This window comes from Caloenas nicobarica, unplaced genomic scaffold, assembly GCF_036013445.1.
Source record: "Caloenas nicobarica isolate bCalNic1 unplaced genomic scaffold, bCalNic1.hap1 Scaffold_83, whole genome shotgun sequence".
Lineage (NCBI taxonomy): Eukaryota > Metazoa > Chordata > Aves > Columbiformes > Columbidae > Caloenas > Caloenas nicobarica.
Genome location: NW_027017717.1, coordinates 707,468 through 720,280, shown reverse-complemented (window position 1 = coordinate 720,280; position 12,813 = coordinate 707,468).

The window sequence follows — 12,813 nt, the reverse complement described above, 5'->3', positions numbered from 1 at the left end:
AACATGTATCTAGCTTTCAGAAAAGTGCAGTTAGTAACAAGACTTTAGCTGAAAGGAAAATTCACTAAAAGAGAAACTTGTTTTTAACAAAACCAGGACATTCCACCCCTTATTACATACCATTCACGGCATGCCTTATCAATGCAATCTAGTTAATTACAACTACTATATATATATATACACATACGTACATATATATGTAGGTGTAATTCATCATTCTCTTAGTCCATGGACCATCCTTTGAAAAATTCACTAAGTTCATTTATCACAACAGTCTCCCAGGGCAGGAAAAATAGTACATCTAGTGCATCTCATGACCACTGTTTGTGGGTTAAAGACATCAACTTTGAAGAAGTTGTCAGGCGCCACTTGAAGAAGTTAGCTCTGGTTTCATCACCACTGTCTTGATGTGAAAGACACTTATGAAACACTGTTAGTATGGCGTATAACATCATGTAGTTCAGTATTGAATATTTTCCCCCAAAAAACAAATCGCCTTGAGGTACACACCGAACTTCTCCAGGTGCTGCCAGGTTCTTGGGCAAAAACAATCCCACAAATGGGCTTGCCTTTGCCTGAGGCAGGAGTAACCCAGACTGCCTTTCCTAACATATTTTTCATGTATACTACAGGGACTTTATCTCCTTCTACAGTACGTAGAATTTCTGATTGGGCAAGCCTGGCTCAATTGGTTCATCCTCTAGTGCTGACCAACCAAGTGGCTTTTGCTAAATGTGAATCCCAGTTTTTAAAGGTTCCACCACCCATTGCCTTTAGTGTCGTTTTTAATAAACCATTGTACCTTTCGATTCTCCCAGAGGCTGGTGCATGATATGGAATGTGATATACCCACTCAGTACCATGTTCTTTGGCCCAATTGTCTATAAGACTGTTTTTGAAAAGAGTACTGATTCAATTCTTTCTGATGTGCTGTGTCACCAAAGGACTTGCTTTCCAAGGCCCAAGGTACTATTCTGGGCTGAGGCATGGGATACGGCATATGTTTCCAACCATCCGGTGGTTGCTTCCACCATTGTAAGTACAGAGCGCTTACCTTGATAGGTTCGTGGAAGTATGATATAATCAATCTGCAAGCTTCTCCATACTTATACTTTAACCATTGCTCCCCATACCGTACAGGCTTTAATCATTTGGCTTGTTTGATTTCGGTGCATGTTTCACATTCATGAATAACCTGTGAAATAGTGTCCATAGTTAAGTCCAGCCCTCAGTCATGAGCCCGTTTATATGTGGCATCTCTGCCTTGATGCCCTGAAGCATCGTGGGTGCACCGAGTTAGGAAATGTTCACCTTTATGTTGCCAGTCCAACTCATCTACTTTAATCTTAGCAGCCTGATCCACTTGCTGGTTGTTTTGATGTTCCTCAGTGTCTCGACTTCTAGGCACATGAGCATTTACATGATGAACTTTTACAGGCAGGCTCTCTAGCTGGGCACCAATGTCTTCCAACAGTGTGGCAGCCCAAATGGGTTTACCTCTATGTTGCCAGTTGCTTTTCTTTCATTGGTATCACCACCCGCACAAGGCATTTGCCACCATCCATGAGTCAGTATAGAGATAAAGTACTGGCCACTTCTCTCATCCAGTGATGTCCAAAGCTACCTGGATGGCTTTCACTTCTGCAAACTGACTTGATTCACCTTGCCCTTCAGTGGCTTCTGTAACTTGTCGTGTGGGACTCCACGCAGCAGCTTTCCACCTTCAATGTTTACCTACAAGTCGGCAGGATCCATCTGTGAACAGTGCATACTGCTTTTCAGTCTCTGAAAGTTTATTATACGGTGGTGCTTCTTCAGCACGTGTTACTTCCTCCTCATCTGGAGACATCCCAAAGTCTTTACTTTCTGTCCAGACTGTAATCACTTCTAAGATCCCTCAGTGATTGGGACTTCCAATTTGAGCTTGTTGTGTGATAATGCAATCCACTTACTCCACGTAGAATTGGTTGCATGATGCGTAGAGGGAACCTTCCCTTTGAACATCCAGCTCAGCACCGGCAGTCGAGGTGCCAGGAGGAGCTGTGCTTCAGTACCAACCACTTCTGAAGCAGCTCGGACCCCTTCATATGCAGCTAGTATCTCTTTTTCAGTTGGAGTATAGTTGGTCTCTGATCCTTTGTATCCTCAACTCCAAAACCCCGAGAGTTGACCTCGGGTTTCTCCTGATGCTTTCTGCCAGAGACTCCAGGTAGGACCATTTTCTCTGGCTGCAGTGTAGAGCACATTTTTAACATCTAGTCCATTCTGAACTGGTCCAAGGGCCACCACATGAGTTATCTCACGCTTAATTTGTTCAAAGGCCTGTCGTTGTTCAGGGCCCCACTCAAAATGGTTCTTCTTCCGAGTCACTCGACAGAGAGGGCTCACAATCTGGCTGTAGTCAGGAATATGCATTCTCCAAAAACCTACAATGCCCAAGAAATTCGGTGTCTCCTTCTTATTGGTAGGTGGAGACATAGCTACAATTTTGCTGATCACATCTATTGGGATCTAACGAAGCCCATCTTGCCATTTCATTCCTAAAAACTAGACCTCTCGTGCAGGTCCCTTGACCTTGCTTCATTTTATGTCATCAATATATTGCAAGTGTTCTGGAGCTTTACCTTGTTCCAGTGTGGTTTGGATCTGTCCATGGCAGACGGTAGGACTGTGTTTCCACTCCTGGGGCAAGCGATTCGATGTGTACTGGATACCCCTCCAGGTGAAAGCACACTGCGGCCTGCATTCTGCTGCTAAAGGAACAGAGAAAATGCATTAGCAATGTCAGTGGTGGCATACCACTTGGCTGCCTTTGACTCCAGTTCAAATTGCAGTTCTAGCATATCAGACACAGCAGCACTCAGTGGTGGCGCAACTTCATTCAGGCCATGATAGTCTACTGTTAGTCTCCACTCGTCACTAGACTTACGCTCTGGCCAAATTGGCCTGTTAAAAGGTGAGTGAGTCTTATTGATCACACCTGGGCTTTCCAGTTGACGAATCAACTTCTGGTTAGGAATCAGAGAGTCTCGTCTGGTGCGACATTGTCGGGGATGCACCTTCGTGGTAGCAATTGGCACCTGCTGATCATCAACCATCAGCAGTCCTACAACAGAAGGGTCGTCTGAGAGACCAGGCAAATCAGACAGCTGTTCAATATTCTCAGTGGCCACAGCTGCTATGCCAAATGCCCATCAATACCCTTTTGGGTCCTTAAAATACTCTCTCCTAAGGTAGTCTATGCCAAGGATGCACGGAGCATCTGGGCCAGCCACAGTGGGATGCTTTTGCCAGTTTTTCCCAGTTAGCCTCATTTCAGTCTCTACTACAGTCAGTTCCAGGGATCCCCCAGTCACTCCAAAAATATTGGATTGTGTTCCTTTAGAGTTTGAGGGGATTATCATGCACTGAGCACCACTGTCCACCAAAGCTTTGTACTCCTCGGGGTGTGTTGTACCAGGCCATCCAGTAAACTCTGTTGTCCCTTTCCTCTACCTGGCTGGAGGCAGGGCCCCTCTAATTTGTGCCTTGCACAGTCTCTCGGTACATATTAGAGGTTCCTTCAAGAGGATCAGAATCTCTTCTACCCCTTCTGGAAACAGGAGCAGCCATTTTCCTAGGAGTTCTTCCTTTTAACTCATGTACTCGTTCCTAAAGTTCTGAGGTAGGTCTTCCATCCCATCTCCTCATGTTTTCTCCCTGGTCATGTAGGAAGAACCACAGTGTGCCTCTTTTTGTGTACTTCTTCTGTCCTCTCTCTTGAGATTGGAAGCACCTCCTCCTGATAGCTGAAACATAGGTTTGTACAGGTCGTGAATGGAACCTGTCTTCTCTGAGTGCTTTGATTTCTTGCAATGGCTTTTCAAACCAGTCGTCAGAATTTTCACACAGTTTCTCCACAGTCGAGACACAAGCTCATAGAGAGCCAGCAAGGCTGTCCTCAAGGTCCTAAAGCTGCTTAATCACTTCAGCAATGCACCCCATAGGTCGTATACAAAGGATTCTATCTGGATCTGTCTTGGCTGTTTGGCTCAAAATAGATGATCTCCCTCACAGCTGATTCTCTCAGGAACTGGCTACTTCTTGAAACGGAGAAATAAACTTAACAGCAGAGTCAGTTATACTGTTAAGCAGCATTCTTTATTTTATCAGCGCTGGGGAACACAGGGGATCATGCTCCGTAAGTGCTCCAGCAACTGGATGCTCTTGCATTGCTTATAGTCACGTAGTTATTTCATATGCGTTACAATTTTTGAAAATTTTGACATACAATACATCTATACTAAGAAATAATTGATGATGTTAGTTATAACTGTTTAGTTTCTTACTTACAATACATCTATTAATTATTAGTTAAATATAAACTAAGCACTCTGCTTCTAAACAATGTATCACTTAATCTTCTGCCTCCCTCTTGTCGTGCAGAAGGATATAAAACTTGAAAAATATCCCCTCATTTTGCCGGTGGTCAGAAAGCATTTATCATGTCAATTGGTTAAAGATGGGTACGTCTTTTATAACTTAATCACAGCGTACATGAATTTGGCAGCTTCTCTTTAATTCCTCCCTTTTCAAAACACTTGCAAATTCTTTTACAATATAGATCTACAAAATATCATCATGTCGTGTTGCAGTGTGGCATAGTCCTCTGTTACCTGATAGCAGTACCAAATAGAACATTGTAGCATAATGCAAGTAAAAATTATTCTCATTAAAATTAGAGTCACAAGATGTATCATTTTTGTGACTTCATGTAATACTTCAGTTTATTCCAAAAGGATTTTCAATTGCTCGTATTTCAGTACTGTGTAAGAGTCTGTAGTTTGTAACAAAACCAAATTCACTATTGTCAAGACCATAATTATCACCAGTAATGCCAACAAGGGCTATTTTGCAGTTTCAGATTCAACCTGTGCAGACATTTCTTTTAGTTCATTTTGGGCTATAATAGTTTTCACTAAAGATTTGTGTAAAAGCTAACCAGGAGTAAAAGCATTTGTGACTGCAGTTATACTTTTAGAGTCACTAAGATCAATGCTGAGAAAACTGTGAAGCGATAGGTCTGGTTCTGACATCTGGTTCTTATCTGGTGCTTTCTTCACTCTTGAACAGTGAATCCAGGCAGGTTGCTCTTTAATCTTGATGGCAGTAAAGGCGCCAGCAACACCTGGAACGGTCCATTCCACTTCTAAAGGCGGGCCTGAAAAAGCTTTAGCATATACTTGATCTCTTGGCTTGTAAGAAAAGATTTAAGTTTTCCTTGGCTTGAGGCTTCCCTCTAATTCTGAACAGCACTAAAGGTAGTGCTTGATTCCACTTCAAATGAGCTTCTTGACAAAGTTTGTTTAACTGCTGCTTGATTAAATGATTCCTTTTCTTTTCTACCTGTCCACTTGCTTAAGGCTTGTAGGGAGTTTGCAACTGCCAATCAGCCTCTAATGCTTTACTGACTCGCTGCACTACCTGTGCAACAAAATGTGGCCTCTATCAGAGGACATCACAGCGGGTACCTCAAATCAGGGTATGATCTCATTTAACAAAGTTACTTTTCTGACTTTACTAGTTGGGCAGGGGGATGCTTCTGGCCAACCTGAGAAGGGATCTGTTAGTATCAGCAAATATTGATACCCTCCTTTTCTAGAGAGTTCAGAAAAATGTATTTGCCAATATTGTCCTAGTACATTTCCCTTTTCCAATTGTTCTTATTTTTACCCTATTTACAGTATTAAGATTGTTTTCCAGACATATTTCATATTGCTGGGTCACTTGTTTCTAGATAGTATATAAATTCACTCTTACCTTTTAATCAAATCTTGGTATAGAGCATCAGCTCCCCAATTAGTTTTGTTATTTTCTAATACAATTTCCCATAACATACTGCAAGGAATAGTTTACTGATGTTGGTTCGAGGAGACAGCCATCCGGGATAAGAGACATTACCTTCATATCTGTCTCTGTCTTTTTAGAAGCTTGTCTAGCAGTATAATCCGTAATCTGCCAATTTATTTCCAGTTTCCTGATCAGTGTTTCCCTTTTGATGCTCCTTGAAATGCATGATGGCAACTTTCTAGTAACAGCACAGCTTCCAACAATTGGATTATCATGTTTAATCTGCTTCCCTTGTGCTGTTAATAAACTTTGTTCTTTTCAAATGGCTCCATGGGCATGCACCACTCTAAAAACATCCTTTGAATCAGTCCAAATATTAATCTTCTTCTCTTTGGATAATTTTAAAGCTCATGTGAGTGTGGCTTTCTGGGCAGAAGTCCCAGGAGGCAAAGGTTTAGCTTTTATTACCTTGTGGGCAATTGTCACTGCAAACCCGGCTTTACGTACTCCTGGCTTTACAAAGCTGCTTCCGTTGGCGAACCAGGAGTCTTCAGCATCCTCCAGTGGCTGGTCCTTTAAATCCCGTCTGCTGGAGTAAAACACTCCCGTTGTTTCTAAGCAATCCTGGACCACAGGCTCTGAAACAGACCCACTGAGGAAAGCAGCTGGACTGACAATGTTAGTAGTGACAATATCCACCTGATCTTGTTCCAACAACACCGCCTGGTACTTCAGGAATCTCAAGGGGGAAAACCGATGGCTACCTTTTTGTTCCAGTATGGTTGTGACTGTATGGGACACTAACACAGTCATTTTCTGTCCCATAGTGAACTTGGAGCTTCCCGTATATTGAGTACAACCGCTGCCACAGCTTGAAGACACCCAGGCCAGCCTTTGCTCACTTCATCTGGTTGCTTAGGGAAGCAGCCACTGCTCGCTTATAGGCTCCTAATTGCTGTGCTAGGACGGCCAGAGCAAGGCCTTGCCTTTCATGTGAGAACAGCCAAAATGGTTTGGTGACATCTGGGGGTCCCAGAGCTGGAGCCTTCATCAGTTCCTTTTCAGTTGTGAGAAAGCCCTCATGGCTTCTCCCGTCCTATTCAACTTGGAGGTGTTTCAATTGCAAATCCAAAGTCTGCACCAACCTGTCATTCCAAGAAAAGTCCAGAGCCCTTTTACCATTGCAGGTCCTGGTGTCCGGCAAACAGCTTCTTTTTGCTCTGTCCCCAGCTCTCGCTGTCCTCCAGAGATCTCGAATCCCAGATAAGTCACTTGGCGCTGTATCAGCTGGGCCTTCTGTTGGGAAACCTGATACTCGCTTCATCTCAGAAAATTAATAAACTTACAGTCCACTGCACACAATCTTCTCTGGTTTTCATGGCTATAAGGAGATCACAAAGTCCCATTTCCTGGAAGAGCCTCCCAGGCTTCGAGTTCTTCTCCCTGGGGTAACACTGTCCAGGTTAATTGGGCTTTTCTCCCCGTATTGGGACTCTGCCTAATGCAAAACAGAAAAAGCGTCTTTCAAATCCAACACAGTAAACTATTTCTGATTGTCTCATAATTTGGTTAACGATGCGTAAGGGTTAGCTACTATTGGGTGTAATTTTATTTATTACTCTCAAATCCTGCACCAATTTTATAGCTTTCACCATCTTGTTTCTTTACTCGCATTCCATCAGCAGTCCAAACTGCAGGAAGTTACTGATTTTTTTTTTCCTATCCTATAATTTCAGAGGGTATTGTTTGATTTTGACTGGTCCAGCTCCAGGTTTCAAATTAATTTTCACTGTTTCTGCATTCTTTGATTTACCAGGAACTCCTGAAGCCCATACCCCTGGAAATACTTGATCCAATATTTCCTGAGGTATTTGGCTTTGCCTGTCAGCTTGAATCATTGCCAAATTTTAAATCTCATTTTTTTAATCTTAAATTTCACTTCATTTGAATATTATTATTGCTTTCAATTGTTTTAATAGGTCTCGTCTTGGTAACAGTTTCAGAGACTCAGGCATATAGAAGAACTTCTGAATTCCAATTTGTTTTCTCAATTTATATTTGATTGGCTGTAAAAAGAAAAAAAAAAACTTTCTCTTGTTGGCCAGTAGCTTCCACTACAGTTACAAAATCTTTTACTAAAAGTATCAATTCCTGATTCAAAACTGAATAAGATGCTCCAGAATCAATGAAAAATTCAATTTGTTTTCCCTGTTTTCCTCTTCTCTCTCCGAAGCTTCATCATCTGCCACCTCGGAAGGTGAAGGCACATAATCTTCAATTCTACCCCCACATGGGGGCACGTAATCTTCTATCCTATCCTCCCCTCTCATCAGGGGAGTTTTCTGTCTTATTCTACACGCTGAACAACATCGTTTCAGCTGACCCTGCACTTTGTTTGGCGCCTTTTTCAATGTTAAAACAAAAGGATCCTGTGGTGACAAATTAATACCGCATTCTTTCTGCCACTCCGAGTGATTTCGCAAAGGGAAAAAAATATCAACATACATAACTTGTCTCCATTTTCCTTCTCTCTTCAAGAATAGCATTAAAGTGCCATAACTCAAAGTTTCATTAAGAGGCCACTTTTCTTCCTCATCTAATTTACACAATGGCCACTGACCATAATATTTCATCAAGGTTTCTCTATTCCCATTATCACCAGGTGGTTCCTCCATTTCTTTCCTGTGAGCTAAAACATAGCCTAACAAGCTCTTTTTCAGAATATCACTACAGTGCTGTCCTCCCATTATGCTTAATACAGAACAACACAGCTCATCTTTTAACAAATACAAACTAGAAGTATTAATACATATATCAATGCTCCACAGATCATACTAAAAGCTACCGGTACGCCACGGCCCTTGGCCCGCCCTCAGCCCCTCAGCCCATCTGGAGTTGAACCCCTTGCTCGGACAGACAAACCGCCGGGAACGGGACCAACGGACCGAGCTGGGAGCGTTAGGGAATCCAATTGTACCTGGAACAGAACTTGTTCTGTGGCAGAGGGAGGGACAAGCGCTCCCAGGAGCTGCTTCATGCACTTTACTGCTGGGCCTTGCAGACGGGAACCAAACCCCCCCTGTCTTACCAACACCTCCTGCGAGTCATTCATTCCTTGCCCTCAAGCCCATTTCCACCAGACACATGTAAACAGTGTACTTTTCTGCCTGTTGCTAAAAACGGATACTTAAATGTGTTTTCTTTGAAACCTTTCCAGAAAGTACAACAATTTCCTTATTAAATATCTGAATCTTTTACAATTACATTCTGCATTTAGTAGAAAACTTGTTATCAGGGAACATACTCTACATTCTAGGTTTTGACCAGAAATCATTCATATTAATGATATTTTAAAAAATTATTACCACCAAAGAAGAGACCTTAGATGATTGGGTTGCCAGAAATATCTATTACAATATTAATAATTGCAAAGAAGTGAGGTTGATCTGAAAGATCTCTGAGTAGGTACTGCACAATGTTTGTGAAGATCTTAATTTTTCAATATATCTGCTCAGATGAAAAATAAAGCTAAAATGAGGAAAGAATACTAAAAGCTAGGAATGTTTTTTAGGGAATGTAGGATCTCAATTTTCGATATGTAGTTGCTGCACATTTGAAATGCACTATGCCTAACACTAATATAGTAACTATTTTAAATCGTTATTGGCAAGAGGGAATCATGTTTGGCCTTTCGCTAAAACACAAAGACCAAGAACATTGAAAACCAGGCTTTCTTGTGAACATCTTTATTCACAGTCGCGACACAAGACACGGCACTGAGCTGCGCTCGCACACGCACACGCAGCAACCAGGTCAGGTGCAAACGAGGCCGGCGGCTCAGACACATGAGCTGCAAGGCACAGCGCTCCGGAAGGACATCAACTGACATGCCGTGGGCACGTAGGATGTGCATGAGGATGTGGGGAAAAAATAAAGAGAACAGATAATAATGCCCAATATCTGCAATGGGAACACCAGCCTCTGGCCTGTGAACTAGCGAAGTCCTTACAATGCACATCTGCCCTGGTCGGGTTGCCATCATCATAATGAGCACCCTGAAAAGAAAGACAAGGACTGAAGAGATTTATTTGGAACAACTGCCAATGACTCCTTTAACCTGCAGATCCACTAGGATAGAGAACTTCTAGGCAGATAACTCTAAATGCATTTTCCATGAGAACAGGCTCACATCATGATGTTTTTAATGTCTTCTCTTAGGAAGTCATCTCCATTTAAAATATCGAAAGTAGCCTTAGCAAGCAAAAGCAAAGTTAAACTTTGGTTCATACCCCCGTGGAATACTTGTACTCCATGATAAAATAAAGCCATTCTATAATAGTACCGAGAGGACAATATCCACATTATTACTAATTGTGCTACATTCCTCAAATTCTGGAACAGTGCTTTACTCTTCCCAGTAAGAAGCAATATTAAACCAACCAACCAACCAAACCACTATTCAAGTAATTACTTAAACCCTCTCCTATCAAACAGGCCCCAGAAAACATTCTGCCGACACAACTCGAACATCCGGGAAGGAGAAGAACATCCACAGACGTTGAACGACGCTGCGCTGAACTACAAGGACGCTACGCTGAGCTACGGTGTGACAGGGGTGACGGAGCCGCGGAGCCAGGAGCAGGTTTCCCCAGGGCCAGCAGGAACTTCAGCTGCTCACACAAAGGTCACAGGCAGGGTTGGTGCAGATCATCGTTTCTAAGGCCGTCACCAGAACCTGACAACTCTGCCTGTGCTTTGGACACAGGAGAAGTGCTGATGGACCCTCAGCATTCAATGTGAAACTCCTGGTGCACAAACAGATCGTATTTATCTGAGGGAAATGGATTCAGGTTGTGTTGGTGTGTTAGCAAGAAGCAGCTTAAATTCAGGGTCATCTTTGTTCCGCCTTTGCTGCTGTAACACGAGAGGCCCTTTGGTGACAAAGGCCGCGGCTCAGGGACTCCGGCTGTGACTGGTGCAGGTTCCGGACTCTCCCCCCGTGTTCACTGGGATGTGAACCCCAAACGTGTCTTTGTGTGCAGCACGTTGAAACAACCCAACCGGGTCCCGGTTGTGAGGCCAGGAGCAAAACATGCCGTGATGGAGACAATGGGGAAGAGATGGGAACTCTCAAACCATTTCCTTGGCGTGAACTTGGGGCAGAATCCCGGAGAGAAACAGCAGCTGCCTCCCAGCAGCTTCAGGAATTAAACCCAAGTGCCCCAGCGGTGGGAGCTGAAGAGGTCGAGGACGGTGCAAATGGACCCGGGATGGAGAGAGTGACAGGAGAGAAGGGAAGGGGCTGAGGGGAATAAACCCACAGCTGCAGGAGGGGGGAAATCTAAGAGGAAGAGAGGTGAACGCCAGACACAAGGGAGTGGGAAATCTGACATACGTATTATAGAAACAGGAGATGTTACATCAAGATCCAATATCGAAATGTATTAACTCCAGACACAAATTAGTGGTAGAAGGTTTATCTCTTCATTATAGAAACATTAAATATGATACAAAGCTCAAACATTACACAAAGATAAAATATTAAAATATACTAACTCCAGGCAAGAATTGGTGGAAAGAAGTTTGCATATTTATTCTATAAATATTAAATAAAGATGAAATAAAATACAAAAAAATCAAACATTAAAATATATTAACGCCAGACAAAAATGGGTGAAAAAAGTTTACATATTTATTATAGAAACATTAAATATAATGTAAAGGGTAAATATCATATAAAGGTCAAATAGTATATAGTGATCAAACATTAAAATATATTAAACTCCAGGCAAAAATTAGTGGTAAAAAGTTAATCTATTTATTATAGAAACATTATATATAAAGAGTAAATATCATATAAAGGTCAAATATTATACAGAGATCAAACATTAAAAATATATTAAACCCCAGACAAAAATTAGTGGAAAAAAGTTTGCATATTTATTATATAAATACTAATTAAAGATGTAATAAAATACAAAAAAAATCAAACATTAAAATATATTAACGCCAGACAAAAACTAGTGGAAAAACTTTACATATTTATTATAGAAACATTAAATATAATGTAAAGAGTAAATATCATATAAAGATGAAATAGTATATAGAGATCAAACATTAAAATATATTAAACTCCAGGCAAAAATTAGTGGTAAAAAGTTAATCTATTTATTATAGAAACATTAAATATTGTATAAAGATGAAATATCATATAAAGATCAAATATAAAGATCTCTATACAAATTTGTATAGAGATCAAACATCAAAATATACTAACTCCAGACAAGAATTGGTGGAAAAAGTTTGCATATTTATTGTATAAATCTTAAATGTTAAAGATAAAATATAATACAAAATCAAACATTAAAATATATTAACTCCAGACAAAAACTAGTGGAAAAACTTTACATATTTATTATAGAAACATTAAATATTATATAAAGGGTAAATATCATATAAAGATGAAATAGTATATAGAGATCAAACACTGAAATATATTAAACTCCAGACAAAAATTAGTGGTAAAAAGTTAATCTATTTATTATAGAAACATGAACTATTGTATAAAGATTAAATATCACATTAAGATCAAATAGTATATAGAGATCAAACATTAAAATACATCAAACTCCAGATAAAAATTAGTGGTAAAAAGTTAATCTATGTATTATAGAAACGTTAAATATTGTATAAAGATTAAATATCATATAAAGCTGAAACATTAAAATATATTAACTCCAGAAAAAATTAGTGGAAAAAAGTTTATATATACTATAAAGCTCAAGCATTATATAGAGATCAAACAAAATATATTCACTCCAGACAGAAACTGGTGAAAAAGAAGTTTATATACTTACTATATAAATACCTATTAAATAGTATACAATGATATTATACATGAGCTAGAGATCAAATATTAAAATACATTAACTCCCGACTAATACAGGTGGAAAAAAGTTTATGTACTTATTATATAAATATGAA